General features: G+C 37.2%; 1 long non-coding RNA gene across 6 annotated transcripts in view; it reads left to right on the top strand.

The window, feature by feature from the left end:
- The window catches only part of LOC149166888 (uncharacterized), a 127,514-nt gene that overhangs the window by 81,712 nt on the left and 25,948 nt on the right, over positions 1-19,854 (top strand). For 3 of the 6 annotated variants that reach the window (XR_016260895.1, XR_016260900.1, XR_016260896.1), the window contains exon 3: positions 15,832-15,892. The exons of the other annotated variants lie outside the window; for them this stretch is intronic. This is a non-coding gene — a long non-coding RNA (uncharacterized LOC149166888). The remainder of the gene's footprint in view (positions 1-15,831; positions 15,893-19,854) is intronic. 6 annotated transcript variants of the gene reach the window in all.

The following is a 19,854-nucleotide window of genomic DNA, read 5'->3' as shown; positions in this document are numbered from 1 at the left end:
CCCTAATTCATATTTATTGGATCCCTCTCTCTCATCATGATACTTAGAGGAATCAACTTGGCCGTCCAATTATCCTATATCATCATGACATCATCAACTTGACTTACATGTGGATGGCTTATTCATAATCTGTGATAACTACTTCGTTGGCTTATGAGCAAGGCTTTCTCTTAGCAAATTATTTTATAATTTTGGGGGCTCATTAGACAAAATCGATTTCGAGAGAATCATATAAATAGAAGAGAGTCTCATTTGTGAGAGGTCATCATCATCACTTGGTATTTTCGGCCCTCTTTGGTAATTCACACTTTTTCCCTTGGAATATTTTGAGTACCTTGGATGCACTATGATATTTGGAGCTGATTTTTTATCTTGTCTTGGAGTTACTTCTTTAATGTGGAGGGATATATTGCATGGGTTTTTTGTAATTGCTCTTGTTGATGAAATCTTTCTTTGCAAATTGTCTAATGTTTGTAGTTGCTGCAGCGAGAGTAAATGCTATTGTGCCATAATTTTGTTGAAGATCATTTTGAAAGCTATTTCGTTGGCTCTTGCTTATGTTATTCATGATATAGCATGCAATGAATGTTCCTAGTGATGAAATATTATTTTTCTTCATGAAACTTCATATTTTATTCATAGGTAATTGTTGAAAGGTGGTAGCTAGGGCATCATCTTTTAGCCTCCTTGAAGAAAACTTTATTTAATGCATCTATGACTCAATAAACTCAAGAGAGAAGGCACTGGCCTAAGGCGTTTGGTGATCGACTTCTCTTTCTTCCTTCTTCTCTCCTCCCAAAATTTTGGCACATATTTCCTTGGACGGTTAGCTAGCACAACAAACAAAACCTTTTAGAGGCATTTTTGCAGCTTGTTCGAATAATACTCTTCCTTGAGGTCTTGCATTGAGGATCTCTAATTTTGCTTGACTTCTCACGATGATTCATCCATAAATTTGTGTGCCCTAGAATAGGAACCTAACTTGTATTTCCTTCGATAAGTGGCTTTCTTGAGGGTTGTATGGTCATTGTATTTGGTGGAATAAACCTTAAGAGATCCTTTATCCTCCCTTGCCTTGACCTAGTGAGCACTTTGGAAGCATTTCTTCCCACACTTATTCATAATACCCTAGGTCTAGTGCTAGCATTTAAGGTCTTTCAAAGAGAGTGAAGGGTATTTTTGAAGTGTTAAGTCATCACATAAAGCACCTTTGAGAGGTCCTACCTCATCTGCTAGAGTCTTGACCTTAGGAATACATACTACCATTGCACATCTCAAATCCTAACTCATGATTATCTCACCGCGAGGTATTTCTTGGAGAGTGTGTTAGCTTCTTTGAAGCATGGACCCTTTATTTTGTCTCTCTTTGAATGGGCATTGCTAAATCACTTAGTACTTAGTAATTAATATATTCATTTCAATTGATTTCCTTCCTTCAAGGACTTCTCCCATCGATGAAAGTCTTTAAAGAGAAGGAGACATTGGCTAATGTGATAGTGGGTCATTGTCCGATTGTTGTCACTTAGTCTAGTAGTTGTCCCTTAAGTTTCCCTTCCTTACGGCCCTGCTAGATTATGTGGTAACATTTTTGCAGAGGTTGTCGGGGAGGAAGCAGGCCTACCTCGGTCAAAAAATTTGAAGAGGTGATCCCTTCAATGACAATATAGATCCTCTTTTGGTGACTCCATAATTCCATATGGAAGTTGAAACCCCAACCATGTTAACATATCAACAAAGGGGTGATGAATCCCCTCCTCCCCCATTTGTGGATAGGGTTGGAATTCATAGATTTCCTCATCCATGGCCATATTGGGTGGTCCTTCCTTTAAACTTTGACAACATTTTAGGATCCCCTCATCCTCTTACCATTGATTATGATAAAATACACCAGCTTTGTGGCAGGGAGCATGATCAACCCCAGACACATGGATTTCTTCCATGATTTCATAGGTGGCCGAGCATTGGAGTAATATGTAGTCATGACTATGTTTTTTATACTCTCGAGGACTCTACTCGTGATTGGTTTTGTTCCTTGTCTGATGGCTTTGTTACATCTTCATATGGTTTCATCACTATCTTTAGAAAGGGATGGGTGAAAGAATGGGACTTGGTCGAATTATAAGAAGAATTTCTCTCAAGCAAAAGAGAGGAAGGTGAGCCTATTAGAGAATTTAACCAAATATTTAACATCCTTATACATTTTATCTTTTATAATTTAGAACTCCCAAATGAAGTCATCCTTGTAGTCTACCTTAAAGAATTTATAGGAAAAATAGCTTATGCGGCTAGGGAAAAAAATCCTACTAGCATCCTTCAAGCCCAAAAAATCACCCTTGAAGTATGTCAAGCTATGAAGGAAATCATGATGAATGTAGTGCACTCTGGTAATGGGAAATGAAGGGACCTTACACCTATGCCCCTGGAAAGAGGTAGGCCACCCCCTAGCAAAGACATAGTCCTATCAAAAGGGACTAAGGTAAAGAGAAAGAGGCATAAACTAATACTTCATGGGAGTACTAATGTTGACACTCCAATTATGGTATATTTGCATAAGTGTGACTTGGATTTCTTCCTATTTTATATTTCCTTAAAAGTTGATGAGTGTATTATGAGGAATTGTGTACTTGACTCTGATTACCAATCAACATGATGCCTTTAAGAGTAATGTAGGATGTGGGGCTACAGGTGTCTAGATGTTATTCAAATAAGTTTCTAACTGATTCCAAAGAATTTGAAGTCCATGGGATAATAAAAGGAAAGTAGTTTTATTTACAAAATTAACCGCACTGAAACATTGCCATGATTTGTGGTTAGAGTAGCTCCCTCATGGGGGATGCTTTTCTCTAAACAATGGGTGGTGGACTTAAACCCAACCATCAATAAGGATAAATATTGTATTAAAGTTCCCATGGGAGAGAATTCTTGTGCCATCATACCTATACATAACTTTACTAGGCCCATGATCACTCGTTCATGGGAATATGAATGAAGAACTAAGAGAAGAATATTATGATTTTGGTGAGTGGAGGTTGTATAGGGACGAGCCTAGTAAGGGTACAAAGCATATAGGATTGTGGATTATGTATTTTGATGGAGCTTGCTCACAAACTAGTTCTGGAGCCAGTATAGTACTAATTTCCCCATTTGAGGATTACACGCTATTTTCTTTAAGGATTCAGTTTGATTGTACTATCAACATAGTTGAGTATGAATCCCTCCTGCTAGGACTTGATGTTGTTTGCACCAAACAAATTCAATAATTGATCGATATAGGTGATTTCGATTTAATTATCTCCGAGGTGAAGGGATCTTTCAACATTAAGGATGAGAAGTTGAGACCTGACAAGAAGTAGGTTACTAGTTTAATTAAGGAATTCAACAAATTCTCCATCCAAGTTGTCCTTAGAACCCACAATCATATTGTCGACGATCTTGTTGTAACAACATCCAACTCCCAATACTCTAACAAAGACATTTCTAAAATAGGGAAGTGTGTCATGGACACCATATATAGGCCAGTCATTCCTTACTATGAAGACCATTGGCTTGTTTTCAAAATGATCAGGAGATTTTTGGTTTTCTCCAAAATAATAACGAATCATAAAACCAAAGGGAAGATTTGGTTAATGAAGAACAATTTGACAGAGATGACAAAATCATAACCAAACCTGAAGCTCTAGACTCAGCTGATATGATAAATCTCAATTTGGGAACATCTTCCTGTCCTCAAATAGTCAAAATAGGGAAGGGGTTTTCTAAGCACAAAAGGGAATAACTTGAAATCCTGCTGAGAGAATTTAAAGATGTGTTTTCTTGGTCCTATTATGACTTAAATGCATATAGTCACAAAATCATACAACATACTATTCCTCTCCAAGAAGGAGCAAAGCTCGTGAGACAAAAATTAAGAAGGATGAACCCAAAGCTTGCTCCCTTAGTCATGGAGGAGCTTCAAAGGATGGTGGATCCCAGAATCATTTCTTCCATCTGACAATATTCATGGATTTGAAATCATGTGGTTGCTTGAAAAAAGACAAGAAACATTAGGATGTGCACTGATTTTAAGGATCTTAACCAAGTTTGCTTGAATGATAATTAACCATTTCCTAACATGGAAAATATCTCGCAAAGAATAATTGGTTCCAAAATTATGTCATTCCTTGATGGTTTCTCTGGATATAACCAAGTCATGGTACAGGGAGAAAATCGATTGAAAACTTCCTTTCCTACCGCTTGGGGAACTTACATGTATCTAAGGATGCCATTTGGTTTGTTAAATGTTGGTTCTACCTTTCCAAGAGCCATGTACTTTTCCTTTAGAGACCTTATAGGAAAAATAATGGAAATATAATAGGATGACTTGACTGTGGCATCTAAGGAAAGAAAAAATCAGTGCAAGCATCTAAGGAAGGTATTTGAGAAATGTAGGCAGTGTAACATATCCCTCAATCCAAGAAAGTCTATATTTGGGTTTGATTAAGGTAAGTTGTTAGGACATGTTGTATCTAAAGAAGAAAGTAACATTGAACGTGAAAGGACGAGAATCATTAAGAAAATACCTGCCCCAAAAGACAAGGGCGCCTTGAGGTTGTTCTTTGGCAAAATTAATTTTATAAGAAGATTCATACCAAATTTTGCTCTAATTGTTAAACCAATGAATGACTTGCTAAATAAGGACACACCTTATGTATGGCATAGCACCAAGGAAAAATATTTTGAAGAAATCAAGGAAAAGATTGCTTCCACCCATGTTCTTAGTAGTGTTGATTACATTTTATTATATATTAGTTTGCTTCAAAGGATACGATTTCTGGTATACTCATGTTAAAAAATGATGAAGACAATGAACAACCCATAGCATTTAGGAGAAAACCATTAAGAGATGCTGAGACACTATATATTGTCATTGAAAAGTAAGTTTATTCCCTTGTCAAATCACTCAAATCTTTCCAAGCGCATGTGGGGTACAATAAAATATATGCCTATGTTCAATACCTTGCTGTAAAGGATGTTCTCTCACAAATTGATTGCGTTAGGTCAAGGGGCAAGTGGGTAGTGAAAATATAGGAATAAGATTTAGAGATCCACCACAAAAAGATTTTCAAGGGACAAGGTTTGGCTGAGATGTTGACTGAAAAACAATAATGAGGCCATCTAAGAAGGGGAAAGTGAGCAAGTGTGTGCTATTGCTATTGAACTTGAAAATAATGATACTATTTGTGTAACTTTACTGCTCCTACAGGGTTAGTTGATAACAAAAGAAGAGCCCTTAGGTTGAAGGCTGTGAAGTATTGCTTTACCCAAGAAGGTCTTGGTTGGATGAGCTTCGATGGAGTTGTCCTCTGACATGTAAATAAAGATGAGGGCACAAAACCTTGTAAAGGAGTTTAACGCTAGATTTTGTGGGGGACATTATGTAGCTAGAACTATTGCACACAAAATATTAAGGGGAGGATATTGTTGGTCCTCCATTTTTGTTGATGCAACCACTGACCATTATGCCTCTAAATAGTGTCATAGTAGAAGCACCCTTTCGGAAATGTGGTCTTGATTCCATTTGAAAGTTCAAAGATAATTCAAGCAATGGGCATAGATTGATACTTATCACCACTGATGACTTTACCAAATGGGTAGAAGCCATACCTACGAAAGAGGCAATTGACTAGGGTGTCATGGATTTCCTTGAGGAAAATTATTACTAGATTTAGTGTGCCCAATAAGATTGTAACTGATAATGCCAAAGCATTTGATTATATGGCACTAACATAGATGTGCAATAACTATGGAATAATATTGTTGCATTCATCAAATTATTACCCTCAAGGAAGTAGCCAGGTTGAATCAAGTAACAAGAACCTCGTGAGTATTATAAAGCGAATGGTGGGAGAAAACAAGTGAATCTAAGATACAACCCGTTCTAATTAGTCTATAGAGTTGAGGCTAAGTTACCTGTCCAACTGCAATTGCCTGTACTTGAATGTTTCAAGGCTTTCACTAATAAAAAAGATTCCATACAAGCATGGATTGATCAACTCATAGAGGCTGATGAAATTTGGAGGAATTCTATTGATAAGCTTGGTCGAATCCATGAAGAGATGAAAGGCACCTTCGATAAACATGTAAAGGATAAAACCCTTGAACATGGAACATTAGTCCTCTTATGGGATAAGAGAAGAGACAAGCCTGCTATGCACAAGAGGTTGGACAACCTATGGATTGGGCCCTATAATATCTTTGAAATTAAATGGTGTGAACTCCTATCATACATAGACTCTTGATGGGCAGCCCATCCCCCTCCTTGTATATGGGCAACTCCTTGAGGAATGTTTTCTCGAGGACATTTGACGTTGTCTATTATGAATGTTAGAGTAAGATGCATTGTATATTGATTTCACATAACTAATATCATCATATAATGTTATCATGCTAAAGTCGATGCATTTATATTAGATTTGTATCATAGAATATATTTTCTTTTCTGTATGTTTTATTATTTGATGAAAACATGGGTGATAAAAGTATGCTCAGGACATGTGCTTCCGACATTGATTGTGATGTGGAGAATATAGTTCCTCGGTCTCAGAGGATCGTTGGTGTTCTCATGAACACCCATTTGAGTACATGGTTCATGCTCTTTATAGTGAGCTCATGTCCTAGTGGGAGCCAAATGTTACCCACGAAAAGTGGGTTACCCCATAGGAGGATTTTTATCCTAGATTTGTCTTCATCTAATACCCAACAACCCCTCACAACCACCAAGTGTAGCCAATGTATTGTTCCATTTGATCTCCATTCTTTGAGCCAATCATATGTCCCCTCGCCCATTTGTCAAGAGCATATGTTTGAAGGTGGGTCATCCAACCTCAAAGGTATGTTTTTCTTTAAATCAGGGGTTTATGCTTATTTGTACTTGGGCACATTGAGAATGAATTATTGGGTGACTTGGAAGGAGGAGGAGGGGTTTTAACTATAGTTTTGTTCCATCACCTTAAATTGGGGGTTAATACTCAATTCTAGTCTCGTGGGATATCTCCTATTGGCTTATAGATTTAGGAAGGACACTATTTGGGAAACCCTGATTTTTGTAGCATGGTCCTGTTTTCCCATTTCACATTTTTAACTCCCCTTTGCACATTACAAGCCCTATTTCATCATACTCCCTCTCTGGGTCCCAAAGACCATTGGGTCCACAGGGCACTGGTACTCCCCCTCCTCTTGTTGACATGTTTGGGTGTCCAAAAATGTTGCCTTGAATGTTGATGCAACTAAAAAAGGGAGGTTAAAACAATATCATGGCCACAAGAAAGAAACAAAACAAAAGAATATTATAAAATGCAAAAGATGGTGAGGACATTATATTAGAACATGGGCAAGAGCCAAACATGAGCTCTCAAACTTCATTATGGACATCACCCTGATTCGCATCCCAACCACTAATGGGCGATGAATTGCACCACATTGAGGGTGTAATAATTTATTATATCATACACAACATGCTCTCATCTCCTAGAGCCCCGAATAGTAATACAAAGAAAATCAAGACTAGGAAAAAGGAAAATGAAGAAGGGTGGAAAAGCAAACGCTGGGGTAACTCATGTATCCATGATTTATCCCTCCATCTATGCACCGAAATATGTGGACATCCCTCGTCATTACCATCCTTGAACCCATGGAATTTTGCGTTGAGACACTTGTGTCGCTATCCATCTCATCATTATTAACATGACCTCTATCAATTCAAGGATGTACCTTGGACTTGTCTTCCCCTTAGGGATTAGGAACACCTAATAGGGTTGTTTATTAGCCACTCCTACCTAAGGAGGTAACTATATTACATGCTTAAAGCCCCTAATTTGGAAGGGAAGCCCATTATGGTCTCATTTGTGTCCTTGATTAACAAGCTTGGTTCAATTAAGATGCACTAATGAATTATTGTACCTGATGGTAATGAAGCACATTGGATTATATATGTAATTGGAAGGTGGTTTTATCATGGGCTAGGAAACTTAACTGGGACAAGATCCCCCTAGAGGAGGATCATATTGACATTTCTAGGGGATGCATTGAGACCCATGGGAATCCATCATGTGTTTGAGTATCATTTCATGCCATGGGCATTTTCTTCACTTTCAACAACTTGTTTGTTGCCCACATTATTTGCGAGATGATGCACTTGAACCAGCATGACCTGATTGGCTTAGCATGATCAGGGCACCTGGTCCAAGTATAAGAGGTTTGTCTCATCCTTGAGACATGATAGGGAAACAACCATCATTGGAGCTATCATTTGGAGCATTATACATGGTTTTATTTCATTTGGAGATCAATGAGACCAACAAATGAGTCCCAAACCCACTTTGGGGTGCCATATGATAGCTTGCATGGAAAATTAGGGGTCATCCCCCAATTCATCTTTATTGGTGCCCTCTCTCTCATCATGACGCTTAGAGGACTCAACATGGCCGTCTAACAAACCTACACTATCATGATGTCATCAACTCATCTTGCACATGGTTGGCTTATTCATTGGCTTGTGACCAAGGCTTATTCTTAGTACATTGTTTTATAATTTTGGGGGCTCGTTAGGTTAAATCTATTTAGAGAGACTCATACAAATAGAATGGAGTCTCATTTATGACAACACAATTACATCACTTGGGATTTTCGACCCTCTTATGTAATTCACACTTTTTCCCTTGGAATCTTTGGAGTATCTTGGATGCACTATGATATTTGGAGCTGATTTTTGACCTCTTCTTGGAGCTACTAATTGAATGGGGACATTAGAGGAAATTTCAGCCTATAAAAGTGGCATCCTAAAGAAAAATAATAAAATAATAGTTAAGATAATAAAACTAGAGTTATGAATTTTGGAGGGAAAATAAGAAAACTACTTTTTTAAATTTTAATTTTGGCTTATCTCCTTATAGGTTTACTCAAATTTTAAGTGTAGGAACTTTTTGAATGCATAATTTAATTCTGTATACAACGAGTACCCACTACGCATACTTTTGTGAAGACCAAAATTGATAAAAGTTGAAGATACAATTAAAAAAGCATGTTGGACACTTTTTTTAATGTTTTTGCAATTTTTATTAATGTGGGTTTTCTCAAAAGTATGCATAGTGGGTACTCGTTGGATGTGGAATTTAATTTCACATCCAATGAGTGTATCCACTTGAAAATTGAGTACCTATAAAGAGATAAGCTAGAAATACAATTAAAAAAAGCTTTCTTCTTTTCCCTCCAAAATATTTAGATGTACCTCTTTTTAAATTTAAAGAAATTTGATTGGTTTACATATTATGAAATGGAAATTACGTCGAAAATTTATGTGCACTCTTAAGCTAAAATTTCCTCTAATGTGGATATATTGCATGGCTATTTTGTAAGTGCCATTGTTGATGAAATCTTTCTTTGCAAATAGTCTAATGTATGTAATTGTTGTAACTAGAGTAAATGCTATTGTGCCCTATTTTTGTTGAAGATCATTTTGAATGCTATTTGGTTGGCTCTTTCATATGTTATTCATGATATAACATGGAATGAATGTTCCTAGTGATGAAATGTTATTTATCGTCATGAAACTCCATACTCTTATAGTAGGTAATTTTTGAATGGTGGTAGCTATGACATCATCTTTTGACCTCATTGAAGATAAATTTGGCTTTATCTAATCATATAGGACTCTATAAACCTAGGAGACAAGGCACTATCCTAAGTCATTTGGTGAACAAATTCCTTTTCTTCCCATTTTTCTCCTCCCAAAATTTCAGTCCCTCTTTCCTTGGACGACTTGCTAGGGAATCAAACGAAATCCTTTAGAGGAGGAATTTTTGTATTTAGACAAGACTCTTCCTTGAGGTGTTGTCTTGAGGATCTCCAATTTTGGTTTATTTCTCACATTATTTTATCCATAAATTCTTGTGCCCAAGGTGTGCTCTAGAAGGGAAACCTTGCTTGTATTTCCTTGGATAGGTGTCTTTCTTGAGGGTTGTATGCACATTGTATTTTGTGGAATAAATCATAAGAGTCCGTTTTTCATCCCTTGCCCCGACCTAGTGGGCACTTAGGAAGCATTTACTTCAACGCTTATTCATAAAACCCTAGGTCTACTGCTAGCCTTTCTTAGCTCTTTGAATGAGAGCAAAGGGCATATTGGAAGTGTTAAATTATCACATAAAGCTCATTTGAGAGGTCCTACCTCATCTCCTAGAGTATTCAACTTAGGAATACATATTACCATTGCATATCTCAAATTGTAGGTCTTGATTTTCTCACTCCAAGGTCTTTCTTGGAGAGCATATTAGCTTCTTTGAAGCATTGAGCCTTTATTGTGTCTATATTTGAATGGGCTTAGCTAAATCACTTAGTACCTCATTATTGATATATCCATTTGAAGTGTTTTCCTTCCAACTGGGACTCCTCCCATTGGTGAAAGTTGGTAAAGAACATGGGACATTGGTTGAGGTGACAGTGGGTCATTGTCCCATTGTTGTCATTTATCATGGTAATTGTCTCTTAGGTATCACTTCCTTAGGGCCTTGCTAGATTGTGTGGTAATGGCCCCATACAAATTCAATTCAATGAAGAAAAGAGGACTGGGCTTCCAAACAACTGGGATGGAAAATTAACTTGGGGAGGGAGAATTCTAAGGTTGCAAAGGCATTGATACAAGAGTACAATCTTTAAGAATACTAGTATCTGAATATTTAGCATGCATATCTTGTTCTGAGAAATGTTAGGAAACTATTGATTCTCTAAAATTGTCCCTGAATTTGGTCCAAATAAATTCCTGGGTGAGAGAATAGTTGTGGAAGATTCTATGGTTTCTTTCATCCCTTGCCCTGACCTAGTGGGCACTTAGGAAGCATTTATTTCCACACTTATTCATAAAACCCTAGGTCTACCGCTAGCCTTTCTTAGCTCTTTCAATGAGAGAAAATGGCATTTTGGAAGTGTTAAATTATCACATAAAGCTCCTTTGAGAGGTCCTACCTCATCTCCTAGAGTATTGAATTTAGGAATACATATTATCATTGCATATCTCAAATTGTAAGTCTTGATTTTCTCACTCCAAGGTCTTTCTTGGAGAGCATATTAGCTTCTTTGAAGCATTGAGCCTTTATTGTGTCTATCTTTGAATGGGATTAGCTAAATCACTTAGTACCTCATTATTGATATATCCATTTGAAGTGTTTTCCTTCCAACTGGGACTCCTCCCATTGGTGAAAGTTGGTAAAGAACATGGGACATTGGTTGAGGTGACAGTACATCATTGTCCCATTGTTGTCATTTATCATAGTAGTTGTCTCTTAGGTATCACTTCCTTAGGGACTTGCTAGATTGTGTGGTAATAGCCCCATCAAAATTCAATTTAATGAAAAAAAGAGGATGGGGCTTCCAAACAACTGGGATGGAAAATTAATTTGGGGAGGGCGAATTCTAAGGTTGAAAAGGCATTGATACAAGAGTCCAATATTTAAGAATACTAGTATCTGAATATTTAGCATGCATATCTTGTTCTGAGAAATGTTGGGAAACGATTGATTCTCTAAAATTGTCCTTGATTTTGGTCCAAAGAAATTCCTGGGTGAGAGAATAGTTGTGGAAGATTCTATGGTTTCTTTCTTTCCATATGTCCCCATAGAATGAAACTAGGCAGAAACATGTGAATTATATAAAAGGTAGGATTCAAGAAGGAAATTTCCTCCAGTCCTTAATGGTATCATTAATGTTGTTCTTATCGTAGCTTGATTGACACATTAGGGCTGCCATTGCATTCTTGATTGCATTTTCCACAGGGAAACAATTAAAAATATATTCTACTTTATTTTATATGAATATGCAAGGATTGCATAACAATGGCCCAAATAATCGTTTTTTGAGGGGTTTATCCCAAGTGATAAATTTTCCTTTGACAAGGAGTTAGAGGAAAAATGAAAATTTTGGCTAAATGTTTTTCCTTAGAGGGTTTTCATAATTTCTTCCATGGGCTGATCCTATAATGTTTGGTTTTAATTAGTATCCCTCTTAAAAGAAAAGGATCAACTTGATTTGTGACCCAAATGAATCTTATATGGTTCTTGTGAGAGAGGAATGAGTCACTGTTGCATACCTTGCCAAAGAGGTTTCCATTCTCCTCCATGTGGCCAGGGATTCAAATTATCTTTTTGTAGCTATTTTTTCTATTGATTATTGGAGTTATTTTGTGCCCAATTATCCAACACCATATGTTTGTCTTTTTCTTTTGTATTGATCCTTAGACTCTCTAAGTCATTCAATTCGTTGATTTTTGGGAGTTGTTTCCAAGAATATTCCTAGAAGAGGTCAATGAAACCATCTCTCTTTTCCCATAATCTGTGTTTCTACGTAAGATGCATGCTTTTATTAGCCAAATTCCAAAATTTGGAGGATCTAGGTTGGAAACAGTTCATTCATATAAGTTGATTGGTGGGAATATTATTGTTGTTTTTGTGGTTCCAAATTTCTCTTGATAAGGGTTGTCACACTTATCAACCCTTGTAGCTATCTACACCATAGTTTCCCCCCTTCGACTGTGCTTAGAGTTTTGGGGTCACAGAGTTAATCCCAAGCTACCAATGGCCATTTTGTTTTCTTTTTTGGATACTTTGAATGGAGTTATGAATGGCGCTGGGAGCCATCATCATTGAAATGAGATAGTATAGAAGAAATTGAATGCCTAATTTTAAGAGAATAAGATAGCTTGCTATGTTAAGAGAACAAAATGCTCAGCCAACTAGTTTGTTATTTATTTTGGTTAACAACTCAATGTTTTGAGGGAAGCATACAACATTGGTAGCCTAACAATTGGGCTACATGAACTTGCACTGCAAGAAGAGTATGGAAAAATAGTATTTGAGATTTAGTTTAATACATATCCATACTTGAGGCATTGTGAAATATCCTAGGGTGTTGTATGTAGTTTAACCTTCATTTGCAGCAGGGGAGCCCATACATAGTGTCATCAACAAACTATTGGAGGAGATGGGTAAATTTCTCCAAATAATATGATTCCTTTCACTTTATTGTTCAAGATTGTTTCCTTAAGAGCATAAATCAGCCTTCCAACAATAAGTATGAAGAGGAAAAGGGATGGGGGATTCCCTTGATGGATTTCTCTCGAAGTCGAGAAATTCCTAGCAAGATACTTGTTTAATAACAGTGAAATAAGGATGAAGAGATTAATGCCTTAATTTATTTGATACAATCACTGGCAAAATTGAACATTAAGAGGATCTAGAAGAGGAAGTCCCATTTTATTGTTTTCCAAAACTTTAGAGAGATATAGCTTGATTAACATTCTTGATCTTTTAGTGCTCTTTAAGGAATGGATTACTTCATGAGCCACCAATATCACATCAAGAATATGTCGACCTTGCACGTACCCTATTTTCTCTAGTGAGACTAGTTGGGGGATAATATCCTTTAATCTATTCACTATTACCTTTGTGATGTTTTTGTAAATCAGATTACATAAGGAAATGGCCCTAAATCCACATGGGTCATCAACTCTCTCGTTTTTAAGAGCTAGGGTAAGAAATGTGGCATCTAGTGTTGGAAGGATTGATAAAGTTATTTTCAATACCTCTATTACAACCTAGAGGTCTATCGAAAAGTGTAGCTTGGGATGTTGTTCCACATGTCTAGGGTACTTGACTCGTGAGAGAAAACCCACTTTGTGGGCAAAGTACCGAAGCTTGTGGGTCTTTAACCCAAAGTCTTGGATTTGAGACCCAAAAATATTGAATATTTATTCTAATTATTATAGTGGAGCTCATTCAATGGAATTAAGGGCTTCTAAGATAATGATTAGAGAGCTATAAATTAAAGAGACCTATGGAGAGGTCAATCATCACATGGTAACTCATCTCATGAAGAACATCAAGCATAGAAGAGAGATACGTATCTAGAAGAGGACAAGTTGAGAGGACGATTTTTATGATTGAAAAGGATTTTTTATCAAGAGGAAAGTAGTTGAGGTTGTCCCCTAGCCAAGGGTTCAAGTTTATATCTTTGTTTGCTGGAATAGAAGGCTGAAATCCTTGTTTTGACTGGCCAAGCAAAAGGGAGATACTCAGACTCCATTATAATCTATTTTGCTCTGTTAAAGGAGGGTTGTTAGGCGTTAACTGATATATAGGCAGGGTCGAGGAGTATAGAGAGACAAGCGAGGCCTTATGGAGTTCAACCAAGCTATTTTAAAGGTGACCATAGGCTAGCAAGAGGTGAAGTAAGGTTGTTCTTCCAAGGAGAACAGGTTGATGAGTTGAATCCATGAGGTTTGTTCATCATGGGAGTTTGTGGACAATAATGATTGAAGGCTAGAATGCAAGTGGTCTAAAGGACTTGACCATAATGAGTAGATGGTTTGAAAGAGATCTTAAAGGAGCTAAATCTATGTGTAAAGGAGGCAGAAGATAACCACCTTTCAAGGGAAAATAAGGACCGGAAACACTAGTTGTGAAGGGGCTAGATCAACAAGTTGTTTGTTTTTCTCTTGTTCTTTTAGGAAGATTGAAAGGCAAAAGGAGCTGACTTCAAGCCCTAGTGTGTATTGTTGTATACTAGTCTTGTATCAAGGTTTTTTAAAGGGCCATTATTCTTGGTACAAGATCCCTATGTATTTCTTGTTGATGGGATAACAAGTGTTTTGGGCGGCATATTTATGTGTGCACTTTATTGAAATATGCTCATTGATGTGATTTTGGGTTGTGATGTGCCCTCCTATGTGGTTCCAGGTTGATACTAAGCTCCCCAATATGGTTTCGGGTTGAGATGTACTCCCTCTAGATGGGAGCAAGCTTATCAGTGTGGTTACAAGCCTCACAACCCCACAGAAGAAATCCTATGGGTGTGGATATGCTTGTAGGTCACAAAAAATTGAAGCTTGATGCATAAAATCAAGAGTGCACCTAGAGTATGACAATGCAAGGGACATGAAGCAGACAATAGAATGTCCTATGAGCAGGGAAGTATAAAAATTTGACTTACTATAGAGAATGTGAATGTGTTGACTAAACTTGTGTTTGCACGGGACTGAAATATGCTTTAAACCTAGTATATGACAATATTTGATGACCACTGCAATGGTTTGACAAGATTTGACTTATTGGTTTAATATAGATGACTAGCATTGGATTTTTGGCATGGTGCATGATAATTCATAAATATGTTTTGGCTTATGGATTATTTGAATTCTCAAAGATAATGGTTTAGAGTTTTGATCTAATTTGGTACTTGATAATTGATGATTTGCCTTGATGACAATGCTATGTGGGAATAGTGACTTTCAAAAACTAATATTGGTATTCAATACTGATTTTGTATTGGCCTCATTGTCTTTGGCACATTTGTTGAATTTTAAACAATTGTGATTTAGTATGAAGTAATCTCATGATGAATGGATGGAACTTGTATGACTCATTCTTGGTATATGCATGAAGCTTATATGACTTTTCCCTGATGTATCAATTCATATTTAGTGGCAGAAATGATTCATGCTATGATCATTAGGATGGCTTGATAAATTTTGATTGGATAAATAAAATGTTGTGATTTCGTATTTGGATATGAGCTCCACCTAAAATTTGGTCCAAAAATCTTTTTCATAGGAACACTGCCAAAAACTTTTATGATTTTGATATTAGTTTTGATCTGGCATCTAGGGTATGATAAGTTGACTTAGTTGATTTGATTGCACAATAATGATTTTTGTAAGACTTAGCATATTGGTTTAGGGAAGTGTTATGTTTGCAAAAAGCATGATATGAAGCAAGCCCCCTGACCCTGGTATGTTTACATTAACAGTCATCTGGCGAAGCCAGGAAGATGTGGCCATCCAAACCTCTACTTCAAAAAGTGGTCCAAGGTATGGATTTGATTTTGATATTATACACTGATGGTTTATTCTTGATGGGAAATGAGCCTCTAATGATCAATGTAAGAGGGAAATTGCCTCTTAAGTTAAAAATCAAGAATCATGGCATGATGAATTACGTTCTGAAGTTGGAAAAACAAAATCTACATTGTGAAGTTATTTAAGAAAGTGGAAATATGGATCCTTGGACACTTCGATTGAATTTCAAGAAGCTATGAAGAGATATTGTTGAACCCGACATTGCAACATATATTTGATTGAAGCATTAATGTTATGTGTGAACAACTATTCGTATATATATATATATATATATATATATTGCATAGAACCTTGGTGAATTCATGATTGAACAACTTTATACACATTGAGTTGTCGTCGAGCACCCTTAAAGATATTTGCATGGGTCAAAAAATTCTTAGTCTGATATATTCTTCCTATGAAATGTGACTGCATGGATGTACTGATGTTGTTAGGATCATTATTGATGAGATGTGCACATATGGGTATTTCTTTAGTAGGGGAGATACAACAATTATATTTTGATGAAAAGTCCATAGCTTTAAGCACGAGCAAGGTTAAGTACGATGTTGCTGGCATGGATAACGATGAGGTAGGTTAATGAAGCTCTTTGAGAGCTATTTGGGAAAACTATAGATATTGCACAAATACATGGAGATAATATTGAGTGGAATCCGGTTGACAGAGAATCCCATAAATAGTTGGAACTAAGATGTCTTCATATATTCAGAGAGTGCTGCGATAAGGGACAGCCTTAGGCTTGTGGTTACTGCCTGTATTAGAGGGAGGATGAACAAGGTATCGTTTTCTGATATATATATATATATATATATTTGTTCTAATATAATGTTAGATTTTATGTCCTGCATGAACAAGAGATTGTTGCTATTGCGACATTATGATTAAGAAGATACTGAGTATGAGTATGATGATATGTTTCCAATCTACAGAGAGAAAGACTAATCGAGAACACTAAGCCGACTCTTCCCCCTTGTTTGAGCTCCTAGGGTGAGAAATTGTGATGGAGGGCTCCTGGGGTTCAAGAATCTCTGGACAATAGGGTCACATATGCGGCTTCTGTATCTGTTACCCATACTGTGTGTGTGATCCTTCTCTGTTTTGACAAGATGGGTATCTCCCCCTATCTTGGTCCTTGCAAAGTATACCCCAATTGGAATCATACCCACAAGCTTGGCTTATTGGGATTATCCCTACCTGTCTGGCCAACGGGTTGAGGAGGCTTGGGGGTGTGTGATTCTTACCTTTGGTAAGTCGGGTATCTCACCCAAGCTTAGATTATGATGCAGGTGTTCTACCACATGGCTATTGACCGTCACTGTTGGGAAGATCAATGGGAAATATGATGGGTTGAGATGTGTTACCCTATATCCCCTATTTCTCGAGATGGGGTAGAAGATGTGTTGCTCCCCCATGGGATTTCAGGTTGAGATATGCGCTCTGATGCAATTTTCGGTTGAGATATGCTCCCCTATGTGGTTCTGGGTTGAGACTAAGCTCCTCGATATGTTTTTAGGTTGAGATGTACTGCTTGATGTTGTTCGGAATTGAGCTAGGCTCTCCGATGTCGATGCGGGTCATAGATTTGGCTTCCCATTGATGTTTGCTGGGTGGTAGTCTGGGCTCCTTGTTGGCGGTGATTTTGGGTGTTAGAGGTGGTTGCTAGATGAATAGAGGGTGGTAGCTTATGCTCCCTTCCGATATCAAATTATTTTCTTTTAGACTTGAGAATGTTAAGCATATGAGTAGAGACAATCAAGAGATAACCAAGAATAAGTAAAGATGAACCAAGATGAGCAGTGTCGACATTTGATGTCGAAATACTTGAGACAGGATATGATTTGATACTTACTATGATTACATGATGTAATTGGAATTTCTCCCTTCCTGAGAGGGAGTTTTAATTTAGTAGCTCAGTGAAAAATTCCAACCATGCAATGAGATTCCTCTTTTCGAGAGGACCAATTGTGACTATTGAAGCACCCAATTTGGACAAGGGAAAGTGTATTTTTGAATTAAAGTCCACATGTGCATATTTGATCAGGTCGACCCTAAAGCAAATTGGACACCCTTGGAAGGTTATCATCATTGAGGATTTTTCTGTTCTCTTCTTTGGTTTGGCTCACATAGTACGAGGCAAGTTCGCAGAGATTGGTTGGCATAGGTCTGAAGCTAACATCTTTGTTTTTAGTGTTTGGGTCTCAGCCCAGGCATATAATGGAGAAATTTAGGTTGTAGTCGCATGCATGATGGAGAAATTTTGACGGAAGCCTTTCAATGACATGCATGACACATCTTCCCTATGACTAGAATCTGAAGGTTGTATTTTTTTAGTTGACATAAGATTTCGCCAGTTGACCACAAGGTTCTGCAGTTGACCTCAGTCAGTAATAGTTGATTGCAGGGTTCTGAATCAGTGTTTTGGATTATTGGCATGGTTAGGTTCATTTTATGGATATTGTCTAGTTTATTTTGTTGGATAGGTTATGATGAAAGATATGGGTCATTGTGCTCTCTTTTTGCTAAATCATTCAATGACAATCTAATAAGAAGAAGAATTTTAAAGGGTTTTCCCCGTAGTGGGTTTTACCTTGGTCTCAGACCAATTATGGTGTCTCTATATGTGAATGCTTTTCTTCTATTATTCCTTTGTGTTCCGCTTCATTGATGATGGTGTTATTCTTTCTATATAATTGCATATGTTGTTTAATAATGTTGTAAATCTGATTAATGACATGATCCTATGGGGTGAATTTAATATGAAAATGTTGAAATGCAATTATCAAAGCAAAGAACAATCTAGCCCTAAGAAAAATTAACACATGATTCATTGATGGCAGTGTCGAGGAGTCAAAATACTGTTAGAGGGTTAGATGGTGCCATTCAGGATGGAGTTAGGAGGGCTGCTACAAGTCCAGGATGTGTTGTGGGTATCAAATCTCAAGTGTAGAGCATTGTTTGTCTCAATAATTGAGGCTAAGGGTTTTGAAGTAATGTTCCAAAGATGGAAAGGTGATTCTCAATTCTAGAGGATCTAACCCTGTAGGAGTGATTATTAGAGTTAGTGAGAGTGGTCTACAAAAGCTAAAGGGAAAGCCTATAGATGAAGGGAAGAAGCTAGTTCCTGAGACTCAAAGGGAGTCAAGTTCGAGTGAGTGTTTGAGGTTCAAATGGAGAATCTGCAACCCAAAAAGGGCACTTGGTTAGTGGCAAGTAAGGATACTTATATAGCTAGCAAGAAGGAACCTTGGAATGGCCTGAGGGCCTATCATGAGAGAAAGAATCAAGAGGCTTTTGGTGGAAGGCACACTTTTGAGGAAAGTTTTGCTCATTCTTCAGGGTACACTGCAGTGATGGATGCTAGAGATCAGGATTATGTTCCTCACGAGTTACTTTTGAGGAATGGAGGTACCTCACTTGCTAAATGGGAGTGTTGTTGAAAAGTGTAGCTTGGGATGTACTCCCATATGTCTAGCATACTTGACTTGTGACAGAAAACCCACTTTATGGACAAAGTACCCAAGCTCGTGTGTTTTGAAGCTAAGTCGTGGGTATGAGACCTAAAGAAATTGGTTTTTTATTCTAATTATTGTAGTGGAGATCCTTAATGGTATTAAGGGATTCTAAGACAATCACTGGACAACTATAAATTAAAGAGACCTATGGACAGACATAACAACTCATCTCATGAAGAAAATCAATCCTACAGGAGAGAGCTACAACTAGAACATGACAAGTTGAAAGGACAATTTATGTGATTGACAAGGATTTTCTATCAAAGAGGAAGGAGGTCGAGTCTATACCTTGGCTGTGGGTTCAAGTTAATATCTCAGTGTGCTAGAATAGAAGTTTGAAACCTATGGACTTGCCAAGCAAAAGGGAAGTATTGGCACTTTGTTATGGTCTATTATTCTTTG

This window comes from Pinus tabuliformis, chromosome 5_1 (genome assembly GCF_031772625.1).
Source record: "Pinus tabuliformis cultivar Carrire ecotype Pingquan chromosome 5_1, CPIR1, whole genome shotgun sequence".
Lineage (NCBI taxonomy): Eukaryota > Viridiplantae > Streptophyta > Pinopsida > Pinales > Pinaceae > Pinus > Pinus tabuliformis.
The sequence above is the reverse complement of the archived record's forward strand: the minus strand, read 5'-3'. Positions and strand labels throughout refer to the sequence as shown.